The sequence below is a fragment of the Carlito syrichta genome, unplaced genomic scaffold (assembly GCF_000164805.1).
Source record: "Carlito syrichta isolate Samal-C Ts95f unplaced genomic scaffold, Tarsius_syrichta-2.0.1 Scaffold303137, whole genome shotgun sequence".
NCBI classification, from domain to species: Eukaryota; Metazoa; Chordata; class Mammalia; order Primates; family Tarsiidae; genus Carlito; species Carlito syrichta.
In genome coordinates, this window is record NW_007247233.1 from 357,503 (window position 1) to 369,681 (window position 12,179).

A 12,179-nucleotide genomic window follows, 5' to 3' on the forward strand; every position below is an offset into this window, starting at 1 on the left:
CGCCCCCCCGGCGCCCCGTGCTCCCCGCGGCGCGCCCGAGTCTGCAAAGGGAAGCTCCGCGCAGAGGGACGTGGACGGAAACGAGCAAATGACCCTCCCGGGAAGCCTCCTCGTCCCCCACGTAAAACGGACTCGGAAGACGAGGTCTCCGAGCGCACTGCTGAGGCCCGGGGTGCGCCGCTGCGGGTGCTGCCTTTGGCGCGGGAGGCGGGAGGGACCGGGCAGCCGGGCGTACCCCGACGGCCGGACGCAGCGCCAAGAGGTGTCGGCAGCGGCTGGTTTATTGCTTTTCGGTGAGAACCTCCGCGGGGAAAGGTGACAATGAGCAGGAAATAGTTCCATGGGGTCTCTTTAAACAATGACATTCCTCCTCAAACGGGAGCCCGGGACGGGGAAAGGAAGAAGCAGCCGCGCGCCAAAGCCCTGACTTTGCGCTTCTGAACACGTGTCCGCCACTGCCACCAAGGCCTGTGGCTCCAGCCTCAGTTTCCTGGGCCTCTTCGCACACCCCCCACGCCAACGCATCCGGGGGGGCGGCCGAGCAGCCTGCGCCCCAGCAAGGGGGCTTTCCGGGCGGGACGTGGACTCGCGCCTGGCCCGGCCCGGTCGGGGTTCCGGGTCCAGGACGGGTGAGGAAGCTTCTGGAGGAAGCCCTCCCCCGCCTTGTGGGAGAGGCTTCCCAGGGGCCAGCCGGGGAGGGTGCCGCTGCCCCCGGGGTGGGAGAGGAGTCCGACCCGGCCTGAAACTGACGGAAGTCCAAGCACTTTGTCCCCGCTGCGCTTCTCAGTTTCTTTTGTTGTCTGGGACGCGTGGAATTACAGGGGGTTGACCAGAGTGGGGGGGGGTTCCTTCTGGAAATAGGCACCAAAAGGACCTCATTTGCTCAACACTGGGTCCTCCCGGACGCCTTCCGCCATCCGGTCTTGCGCTGGAGGCAGAGTCCGCGCACGTCCCTTCCCAAGCTGCTTATTAAAATATGAAAGGCGGTCTCTTCGGTCAAATAACTTCTCGAGCCCCCGCACTTAGAATACAAGGGGGACGCGGAGGGGAGCGAGAGGGGTCCCAGGCCAGGAAGGGACCCCAGACTTCCGCGAGGAGAGCGGAACCTCCCGCTGCTCCTTTACCCCAAGAAGGCAGCCTTCCCTGGCCCTCGGGCGGCTTCGTGACCCGTTTCCCACAGTCCGAGGGCGCTGGCGAGACTGGAAGGTTGACCAGAAGGCGCTAAGACTGTTGAGCTGTACAGGAGAGAGCCTGGTCTGGCAGGAATCGAGCCCCATCGCAAAGGAGCGCGGCACTCCCGCGAGAGTGCTTGAGGGACCATGACCCAGACACTTCACCACGAGGCTGGGGCAGCCAGGGTGGGAGTTAGCGACTCTGGTTATGACTTGTGTCCTGTCTACTGCCTTTCCCTTTCCAGCCCTTATTTCTCCTCCCTGGTCTGTGGCTGACTTTCTGATCTTTGTTCTCTGGTTCTCAGGACCAGGTCCACTCCCGCTGCCTTTTCAACGAAGCCTGCAGTGCATGACAGTTTACAGCCAAAAACTTCCTCCAGCCCGGCTGTAAAGAATTCCCAGCTAATAAAGATGTGCTTCCCTGGGAAGGAAGAGGAACCGAGGCACTGCCAGCTGTTTCTCTCCCAAGGTCTGTCTCTCCTTGGGAAGTCCAGCCGTACAGAGGAAAGTAAGACAAAGGCCTTGTGGCTGGGCCCCAGGATATCACTATCCCACCAAAAACACAACTTGGGAAATGCTTTACAAGAAATCACAGGCTAGGTGCGGTGGCTCACGCCTGTAATTCCTGCACTTTGGGAGGCCGAGACAGGAGGATCACTTGAGCCCAGGCGTTCGAGACCAGCCATGGCAACATAGCAAGACCTCATTTCTACAAAAATAAAAATTAGCTGGGCATGAAGGCAAGCACCTGTAGTCCCTGCTACTCAAGAGGCTGAAGTGGGAAGATGGCCTGAGCCCAAGACATCAAGTCTGCAGTGAGCTGGGATCAAGCCACTGCTCTTCAGCCTGGATGAGAGTGAGACCCCCCCCACTCGAAAATAAATAAGTCACACTCAGACATACTCCTCAATTCACAGAGAGGCAGTTTTTCTGGGCCCAACCCCTCAGATATGTGCCTTCAGAAACAGGTATCAATGAAGCTAGAGCAAGCTCAGAGTCTGCGGCACAAAGAACAGGGCTGTGTGGCCCTTACCCCACAAGCCAGTCCCCTTTTCTGCAAGAAAAATAAAGCTCTTTTCTGATTATATGTGTGCTCACTGTAGAAAATGTTTTTCCATACCTCTGTATATATTCCCATATGTATATATTTCCATATGTATATAGAGAGAGAGAGAATACAGTCATCCACGGCGTCCTCCCTCTCCAGGACTTACATGAATGCCAAAGTCCACAGCCGCTGGGGTCCTGATGTAGAATGTCGTGATATTTGCATGTGACCCTTGTACACCCTCACATATACTTTAAACCATCTCTAGGTTACTCATCAGACCTGATACAATATGAATGAGTTGTAAATAGTTGTTATACACTATTGTTTTATTATTTGGGTTTTCTCTTTAATTTTCCATCAATTCGACCAGCCATGGATGCAGAGCCCACGGATGCAGAGGGTCCACGGGACACATGCATTCATGTGGAGAGAAACCTCGGAGCCCTGATCGGGGCCCACACTGGGGTGTCTCCCCTGTTGTTCCAGCGAGCCCCTTCTCCCACAGTGACCCAGCAGATAGCACGAGCGCTGGCAGGTTCTGATCAGAGGTGACAGCGGGGCTTCCTAGCCGCTAGTTCTGTCACCGGTCGGTCACTTGTCCCTCCCATTAAAAGAAACCCAAAGGCTTTGTTGTTGTTTTGGAGGTGTGTCATAATTCTTTAAAAATCTGGCATGGCAGTGGTTGTCTTTAAGGTATGTCTTTAAAAGGTATGTCTTTAAAAGTCTCTTGGGACAAGGGCCTGTCCTCTCTACGGAAAAGCCTGTCCATCCTTGCAGCTCAGGGGAGGCATCAGGCCCTCATCCTCATGTTAGGTGTGGGGAGGAGACAGGACCCCAGAGGTGGGAGCTCCTGGGCTGCAGGGGAAGGAGCAAGCACTCAGAAGAGCTGCTCACAGCAACAGGGGCGGAGCTTAGGAGGGCGAGGTGGCTGCTGAGGGGAGGGAGTGGGGGGGGGCTCCTGCTAATAAGAGGAGACAGCTCAGGGGTGGGGGAGGCTCTGGTTCAGGAGAGGGAGTAGCTGGGGGGCCTCTGCTGAGGGTGGGGGCAGCTCAGGAGGGGGCTAAGCGACATCATCCTGAGGCAGCACCCCAGGCCCGATTCCGTCCTGGCTCTGCTCTCTGAGTCACTGCACTTTGTCCCCCCCGGACAGTGTGGTTGGGTCGTGCCAGCAGTTCGCACATGGAAAACAAACACAGCAGCCTGGCCGGGCTGCACGTCTGGGACTCACACGTCTCCTAAAATGCCAGTGCTCCTGTGTGTGTCTCTCGAATCAGGTCCCAGAGGAGCACTCGCCAGCTCTGGGGTGCTCCAGAGGGAGCTTGGTGCCTCCTGGATCTCAGTTCTCAGTCCTGGCAGCTCGATGATATGTTGAGGCGGGAATACATTTTGACTCCTCTTCCACCCAGTAAGTTAGGCTCTGCCTTGGGGTCAGGGCTTGGGTGACTCTGTTTTCCCCCAGGACTCTCTGTGCTTCCAAATCTCATCCTCCTGCCCCCTCCCAGGGTTCCCGCCTCCTCCTGTGTAGCCGTCCCTTAGATCTTTCTGCGTGGATTAAATGCCTTGTGAAATGTTTTTCCCACCACTCTGTCAATTTGTCTGCGTGTTACTTTGGTGTTTACGGCCTCCAATGCAGATTTTCTTTCTCTGCAGTGGCTTTGGCTTTCTGGCAGTCCTTGTTTCCTCCTCACCCCTCTCACCTCCTTCCTCCCTTTCCTCCCTGCCCCCAAAGGCTCTGTGTCTGTGTCTCAGAGACCGTGGGCTTCTGTGTCTTCCTCAGAAGGCCACGCAGTCTCCTGAATTCCTCTCCGTGGCCTCTTTTCCCCTGGGTCTCAAAAATAACCCCCTCCTCTCTTATCTTCTAGCCCTTTTGGGAGGTTTCGTGTTTCTTTCTTTCTTTTTTTTTGCCTTCTCCCTCCTCTTTAGTAGGGGAGGCTGCCAGACCTGCCTCCTGCCTGAGCTCTGCTCTTGAGGAGGCCTAAGCGGGTGCCTCCCATTTCCCAGCCTTGCTAGGAAGACAGAGGTGTCAGGTCTGCCTTCTTCGTTCATGGCAGGGACTCACCAGGTTCTTGCTGAGTGGCTGGCTTGGCAACACCGGAACACAGTAACACATGGATCTAAGAAGGGGCAGCAGCCACTGCCCCCAAATTCACTCGGGTATGTGTTAGAAAGCATTTCAGTCCTGGACAAATCAACCACCCTTCAGGTTAGGTGTAGAGGCTTCCAAAACCCCAGGGTCTCTCTTTCTGCATCACTCACTCGACTCAAATACACAGTGGTCTTCAAGAGAGGGGAAGGACAGGCTCCCTGTGGACACCATGCATGAAGTGAGACGTCAAGAGGGAATAGGAACAAGCTACTCTGGGGGAAGCTTTGAAGGCAAGGGACCAGGAACATCCTTCCAGCTGAAAATTACCCCAGTCATCATGACTGGGGACTCTACGGTGTCAGTTAACTCATGATGAGACAGTAGCTGCATGTGACACTACTGGACCTTTTCATTCTCCCTCCTCTACAACTAATTTTGGAAAATCTTATGCTGGCACCGAATGAAAGATGAAGCCCTCAATTCTCCTGTAGAGAAGAATGTTGGAAATAAATGCGGACCAGCACTGATGTCCATAATCAGCCTTTAGCAGGAAAGGCTGACATCATGTCCCAAATCAGAACGGGCTGTGACGGGTATGATGGGTACGACAGGACTGGTAGGACAGGAAGAGGGGGGATGGTGACACTTGCCCAGAGGAAGCAGGGCTGGGCCACTCGGGAGAGGGCGGAGCTTGGTCCAGGAGTTGCAGGGAGACTCTCTGCTGAAGACCCAAGAGGTGTTGGGTATGCTCAGATGGCACTGGAGACCTGCAGAACGCACAGATCCCTGAGGAGGGAGAGTGCTTGGGGTTTGTAAAGTGTCTGAATCTGGAGCAAAGATGAGAACAAGCCAAGAGATAGAAACTCTAACTTAAATGACAGCAAAAGCTCAAAAGACTCCACCACCTATTTAGTTAGAGTGAGTGGAATGTCAAGGCAGGAGGGAAGGAGCCTAGCAGGAAATGTTGGGGTAAGGCATACGTACTGTGAGGGGGCCTGGGAAGGAGACACCAGCTGGACTATAGAACTAGATGGGACTTCAGCATCTTCAAGGGACCAGGCAGGCAGAACTCCAGAAAAGACTTGCTATCATCAGTAGGCACGGTAGAGGGTTCCCACAGAGCTCCCCATGAATACTGTAGACAAAGGCAACAATAAACAAAAAAAAGAGTGAAGGAGTGATCAAATGGTAATAATACCTTGGGAGGACTAGTGAAGGGGTTGTGGGAAAATGGAAAACAAGGTGGAACTAAGCTGAAATCTGCAAAAGGACTTGGGGGGTGGCAGTAGGTGTGAGCAAAGAAGATTGCTGAGGCTAGTGAGACAGGGAGGGGGAGGAAGCTAGGGGGGCTGCCTGGGGGAGGAGGAGGAGGCTCTGTCCTCCCTACACATCAAGTACCAGACTGATAGTAAAATCAGGACAAAGGGGAAAGACTTAGCACACCTGTGAGAACAGATTCATAATCAATGCCTCCCACCACCAGGACTTCTCCAGCTGAAAAGACACCCCCAGGAGAAAAGCCCATTTGGAAATTAGAATTAACACATTCTAAGACCTACAATCATGGCTCCAAGGTGACAACCTGTCCCTGCCCCAGAACACAAAAAAGGAAACTGACATTGGAAGCATATTATGTGTGAGGAATTGTGCTTCCGCTATTATTTAGACACTGATGCCAGGTGATATCCCCTCTCTTACATAAAGGGGATATTACCTTGAATATAAAGGGGAAGGTAAAAAGTGGAGCAGCTATTTGACTTCTAAGTTGTCTTATTAAACTCATCTGATTTCCACTAGACTAGTTAAATACATGGAAAGGAGAAACAAAGATATTTTTCTTTCCCCCACCCACCATATTCATATAACTATTCATACATATAAAAATACATATATTCATACCTATAAAAAGAGTCTGGTGTGGCACACACAAATTGTGTGTGTGTGTGTGTTTGGGGAAGGAGGGAGGATAGGAGGAGGAACTGGTGAGTTGACTTAACTACTTTTAAAATCTGAAAAAAAAAAACAGTAATCTACTGCACGGCAATAAGATGAGCTGGAGGTGGAAATCTCCCTCCCTTAAATAATTTCCAAGCCCGTGAGATGCTGGATTATAACCACAGACATGAAAATGCGGAAGCCAGTCAATGCTTAAGCCTGAACACAGGATCCTAATTGAATTTCCAAAGAACCCCTGAGAAGTCAATAATAATATCACCCTCCTTTTGCAAATTTCATAATAAAAGAAAATATAGATCAGAATGACTAAGAAGTTTTCCCAAGGCCAAACAGTTAGCGTGGAACTAGAATTCCAAGTCATGCTAGCTGACTATAGTGATTCTGAAACAAGACTCAGATCAACTTATTGTACAACTATCCACTCGTATGATTAACTTTCAAACATGGTGGATTCAGAAACTAGCTTCAAAAATAAAACTGTATTACTGTTTCAGCAACAGCACTTCATGGGTGTTAGAGGTTACAACGAAAAACCATGAAAGGAAAGTCCAGAGGATCGTAGAACTGCATAGCGCTGCCTGGTGAGGTCTGAATGCTCTGTGTACATTCTCATATATTTCTACATTTGAGAGAAAACAAAACTGTGTTAAGATTACAAAACCTAACTGAAACCTAAAAATGTGGAAATTCTGGTATCTTTTACAACACGAAACACTGTGAAACATCAGTTGGCTGGTTGGCCACAGAATAAGACTAAAGATGAGGAAAATAATGGCTTTAAAATGTGAAAATTGTTTGATAGCTTTAGTTTGAGCCTCCATCTCAATACCTCTCCTCAAGCCCCTATAAAATAAAAGTTTAGGCTGAGCATGGTGGCTCACGCCTGTAACCCTAGCACTTTGGGAAGCGGAGGTAAGAGAATTGCCTAAGCCCAGGAGTTAGAGATCAGCCTGGGCAACTTGGCAAGACCTCACCTCTACAATAAATCAAAAAATCAGCCAGGTGTGGTGACTCACACCTGTATTTCCACCTACTTGGGCGGCTGATGCAGAAGGATCATCCAGGATCATCCGAGTCCAGCAGGTCAAGTGACAACAGAGACTCCAACTCAAAAAACAAAGCAAAAACAAACAAATAAACAAAAAAACAGAGGAAGTTGAAGATTGCCTTTCTGGTCCTTAATCCTGACTGGGGGCTTCCAGACAGCCACGGAGGGTACACCATAAATACCACAGATGATGCTCGAGAACAGATGAGCATAAGAGCAGACACAGTGAAACTGACTTCCCTCCAGTGGAAGCATGTATGATGCCCCTGTGGAAGCCTATGGGTGCAGTTTTTTCTGAGTCTCTGCAGGGGTCAAAGGCCTCCCAAGGGGAAGCACTGTCGTCTACGGCCAGCCTCAGATCACCCGAACAGACCAGCCCAGGCAGGAGCCAAGGAGCCAGGAAGGCAGCACTCGGCTCTCCCTCCTTGTCCCAGTCTCTACAGCCCAGCCCTTTGCCTGCAGCTCTTTTGAGAATCACTTGTCCCTCAGATAATAGAAATTCACTCATTCGTCAGGCACCAACTGAACACCAGCGTGCAGGATCCGGGCCAGGAGCTGAAGAAATAGCAGAGAGAGAAGCAGGCACACACCAGACCGGGGGAGCTCGAGGTCTAGTGGGTGGTCATCAAGGTCCAGAAGGAGGTCACTGAGGTCCAGGGGGAGGTCACCAGCAGTGAGCAAGGCAAAGAGGGGGCACAGTAATGGGTGTGAATGTGCTGCAAAATATATGTGCGTGCGTGCGTGTGTGTGTGTGTGTGTGTGTGTGTGTGTGTGTGTGTGTTTGGGGAAGAGAAAGGAAGGGAGGGAGGGAGGGAGGAAGGAAGGAAGGAAGAATGGGTTAACTTAACTACTTTTGAAATCTGAAAAAATAGTTGCCCAGGCTGGTCTCGAGACTCCAATTCAAAAAAAAAATAAAAAGTTTAGTACTCTAAAGGACAACAATAGACCAGGCATGGTAGTTTATGCCTATAATCCCAGCTCTTTGCGAGGCAGAAGTGAGAAAATTGCCTGAGCCCAGGGGTTCGAGACCAGTCTGGGCAAGCTGACAAGACCTCGTCTCTACAATAAATCAAAAAAATTAGCCAGGTGTGGTGTCGCATGTCTGTGTCTCCATCTACTTAAAAAGCTGAGGTGAAAGGATTGCCTGAGCCCAGCAGGTTGAGGCTGCAGTAGCCGTGAGCATGCCACTGCACTCCAGCCTGGGCAACAGAGTGAGCCTCCCACTCAAAAATTAAGTAAATAAATAAATAAATAATGACGTTAAGAGGAGCTGGGGGAGGAAATATCACCTATTAAATGACTTCCATCTGGTCTGAGATGCTGGATAATAACACATTGAGTGGAGACGGCCGGTCATCTTAGACAGATGACCAGGCAAGGTCTCCCTGAATAGGAGGCATTTGAATAAGGCAGCCAATGAAAAAAGGGAGGGTCATAGCATATGGGGACAGGGGAAGGGTCCAGGTAGAGGGAAGCAGGGGAGTCAAGACCCGGAAGCCAGAGTCTACTCAGTGTGTTCCAAAAACAGCAAGGCAGGGCTAGCAGGGGCTGAGTGATGGGAGGTGAGTGTGTGCGTACGTGTGCTGTGCACGTGAGCATATGGGGCTGAGGGTGGGAAGCAGGTTTATTCTGACTGCTGTATTGAGGACACACTGCAGATTGGAGGCAGAAAACCAACTAGGCTGCCACAGCAGTCTGAGAGAGACAAAACATTTTCTTGGACTACCAAGTAGGTGGTAAGAAGGGGTCACTCCTTGGGTGAACTTGGGAGGTGAGGCCCACAGGTTTGCTGGCCAGCCTGGATATGGAAGTTTGAGACGGTCCATAGACATCCACGTGGTGGTGCCCAGAGGGCAGTGTGCTTCCCAGTGCTCAGGGTGGAGGTCAGAGCTGGTGACATACCTGCGAGTGGGCAGGACACGGGTGGGATTCAGGGTGGGCCCCGAATGAGCTCATCAACCGAGGGTCACACCTGCATTTAAATGAAATTCTGATCTCTTCTTCCTAGCTCCATGGGAGGAAAGAGCCTCTGAAGCATTTAAGGCTGTCCAAAAGGCAGATGTTGGTCTACTTTGGAAATAAGGACCCTATCCTGGAAGTAGGTATTTGCTCCCTTGGGAATCCAGAGCCTCTGGTCATTGCCAGCTAATGACATTGCAGGTAAACTAGGGTGATGCTCAGGTACTCAAGAAAGGTACATGAGGAGGAGGGAGACAGAAAGGGCCTGGGCTCCAGGAACATTAAGTCAATCATCATGGTCACCGTGGACTGCTACAGTCATCTCTCGGGTGGTGTGATTGTGGATTCAGAGACGAAGAAACTGAACTTCTTCCCTGGTTACCAGGGAATGAAACAGGAGCCACAGTCCACCTGGCCAGCTGGGCGCCTAGGGATGTCTCCTGCCTCCCATGGATCTATTAAGAAGAAGCCAGAAGAACTTCATTCAAAGGGGCAGGCACTACAGTTGCACTGTGTGGTTCAAAGCCCTTTAAACTTCTAATTGCTCAGAAAAGAGGGAAAATATGTTTCTCTGTATACTGTGACGTTTTGTAATAAATCCAGTGCAGCCAAGTTTTCCTCTGGCTTTTTATTTATTTAGAGTTAGGGTCTCACTCTGTTGCCCAGGCTGGAGTGCAGTAGCATGATCACAGCTATTGTGGCCTCGATCTCCTGGGCTCAGGTGATCCTTCCACCTCAGCCTCCTAAGTAAACAGAACTATAGGTGCATGACACTACACTCGGCTATTTTTTAAAAATTGTGGAGACAATATCTCACCAAGTGTGTCCAGGCTGGTCTTGAACCCTGGGCTCAGTCAATCCTCTTGCTTCCACCTCCCAAAATGCTGGGATTACACATGTGAGCCACCGCACTCATCCCTCTGGCTTTTAAATGGATGAAGTCATTGAATTGCATTTTGGTACTAAGTTCATCTACTTTTGTTCCAGTTTGGTTTTGGTTAAACATTTATGTTTGAATTTGTAGAGTCAGATGCTCTGTGGTCTGTTACCACCATAAGCAGTCAATTGTCACATCTTCTTGGTGGAGAGTACTTGAATATGGAGATTAGATTAAAATGAACAGCTCTCTGCAGGTCTTAGTCATCAGAGGCATTCTGTCTTCTCAGAAATGCCTTTTTTCCCTTTCTTAACCAAAATGATTTTTTCCTCTATCCACTGATTCTAAATGTATAGTCAGGAGAGTCTCACCACCCGAGTCTTTATTTGAAACCAACATTGTACCGGGAAGCCCAAGTCCTAATAAAGTTAAAATAGTCTTTAATTAACTGACCACTTATTAGTCCCCACTCACCCAATCTCCCTGTGCCCAGCACCAGCACCACCCGCCCCACACTGTGCGATGGCACCATCATATAAGTCTTTGTTCCATTGGTTTTCATACATGTAACATGTTAGACATGTTCCTTGGAAATTCAAAAAGAATATATACGTCAAAGGAGTTTGCTTAAGAAATAAAGTAAATGAGTAATTCACCTTACCATTCTGCTCCCATGCCAAAATGAGTTTTCCTGGTGCTGTTACTGATGACGCAGTTACTGAAAGCAAGGCTCGTGGGATGGGGTCACATGGGAACTGAACTTTGATGCCAAGGTAGCCGTCAAGTTCATCACCACAAAAGCCGAAACAGGATACTTGTAGACCAAATTAAGATGCTCAAATCATGTGGTTTAATGGATCCGTTTAAAACACACAGTGAGAAGCACAGAGAGGTGGGATGGGTCAGCACACTTGCGTGAGTGGTCCTCACTTCCTGACCCTAGGGTCCACAGCATCCACACAGCCTCTTTCCCTACTGACAGTGTGGCCAGAGCTGAGAGTGAGCTAAGGGGCACTGCAGATACTTGGAGAATAGTATAAGGAGCCCTTAGAGACTCATGGACAATTTTGTTCCACCTAGACCCTCACCCTAGTCATCCCCTCTCCCAGATCATTTTAAAGTGAATCCTAAACATCAGATATTTTCATCTGTAAAGGAAACATTGCTGTTGGATCCCTAAAATGTAAGATTCTTTTTAGTTAAACATAACCATATGATCATGATCCCACCAAAAAACTAAATAAATAAAATAACAAGAGTTCCATAATGTCATCAAAAATCTAGTCAGTGTCCAACTTTCCCTACTTGTCTCATAAACCCATGAGAGAATTCTTCTATCTGTTGATGTCCATGTGCAAATGTTCCTGTATGGTGGGTATAAGCCCAGAAAAGGAATTTCTGGGTAATGTCCATCTTCAGTATTTTTAGAATACTCTGAATTGTTTTCCAAAGAGATTGTGCCAATTTTACAATCCACAAACAGTGAGGGAATTTCCTCTTGCTTTTCATCCTGACCGACACTTGGTATGGCCAGATTTTAAAAACTTTTTTCAACCTGATGGGTGTATAAAAGGACGTCATGATTTTAAATTGCATTTTCCCGATTACTAAAGGAAATAAATTTAAGTATCCTGTTGACTTTTTAAAAATTCCATTACAGGGGTTCTTTTAAAAATGTTGGTACTAATAATTTGTCAATTTGCTACCTTTATAGGTATCAAAATATCCTCCAGCTTTGTGACTATCCTTTTCATTTCTTGATGATGTAAACAAAGATTCTCAATTTTATTGTGGTCAAACGTATCACACTTTTCTCTTTATGCCCTTTGTGCCTTTGTGGGAAAGAGCCATTCCTACCTCCAAGATGGTCTCCCATATTCCTAAAGTTATACCATTCTGCCTTTTCAAAATTAAGACTTCAGTCCACGTGGAATTGACCTCTGGGCATAAGATGAGACAGAGATTCAGTTTAAATGTAGAAAGTCAATTGTCCCTGCATTATTTATGGAAACATCCACTATTTTGTCAAA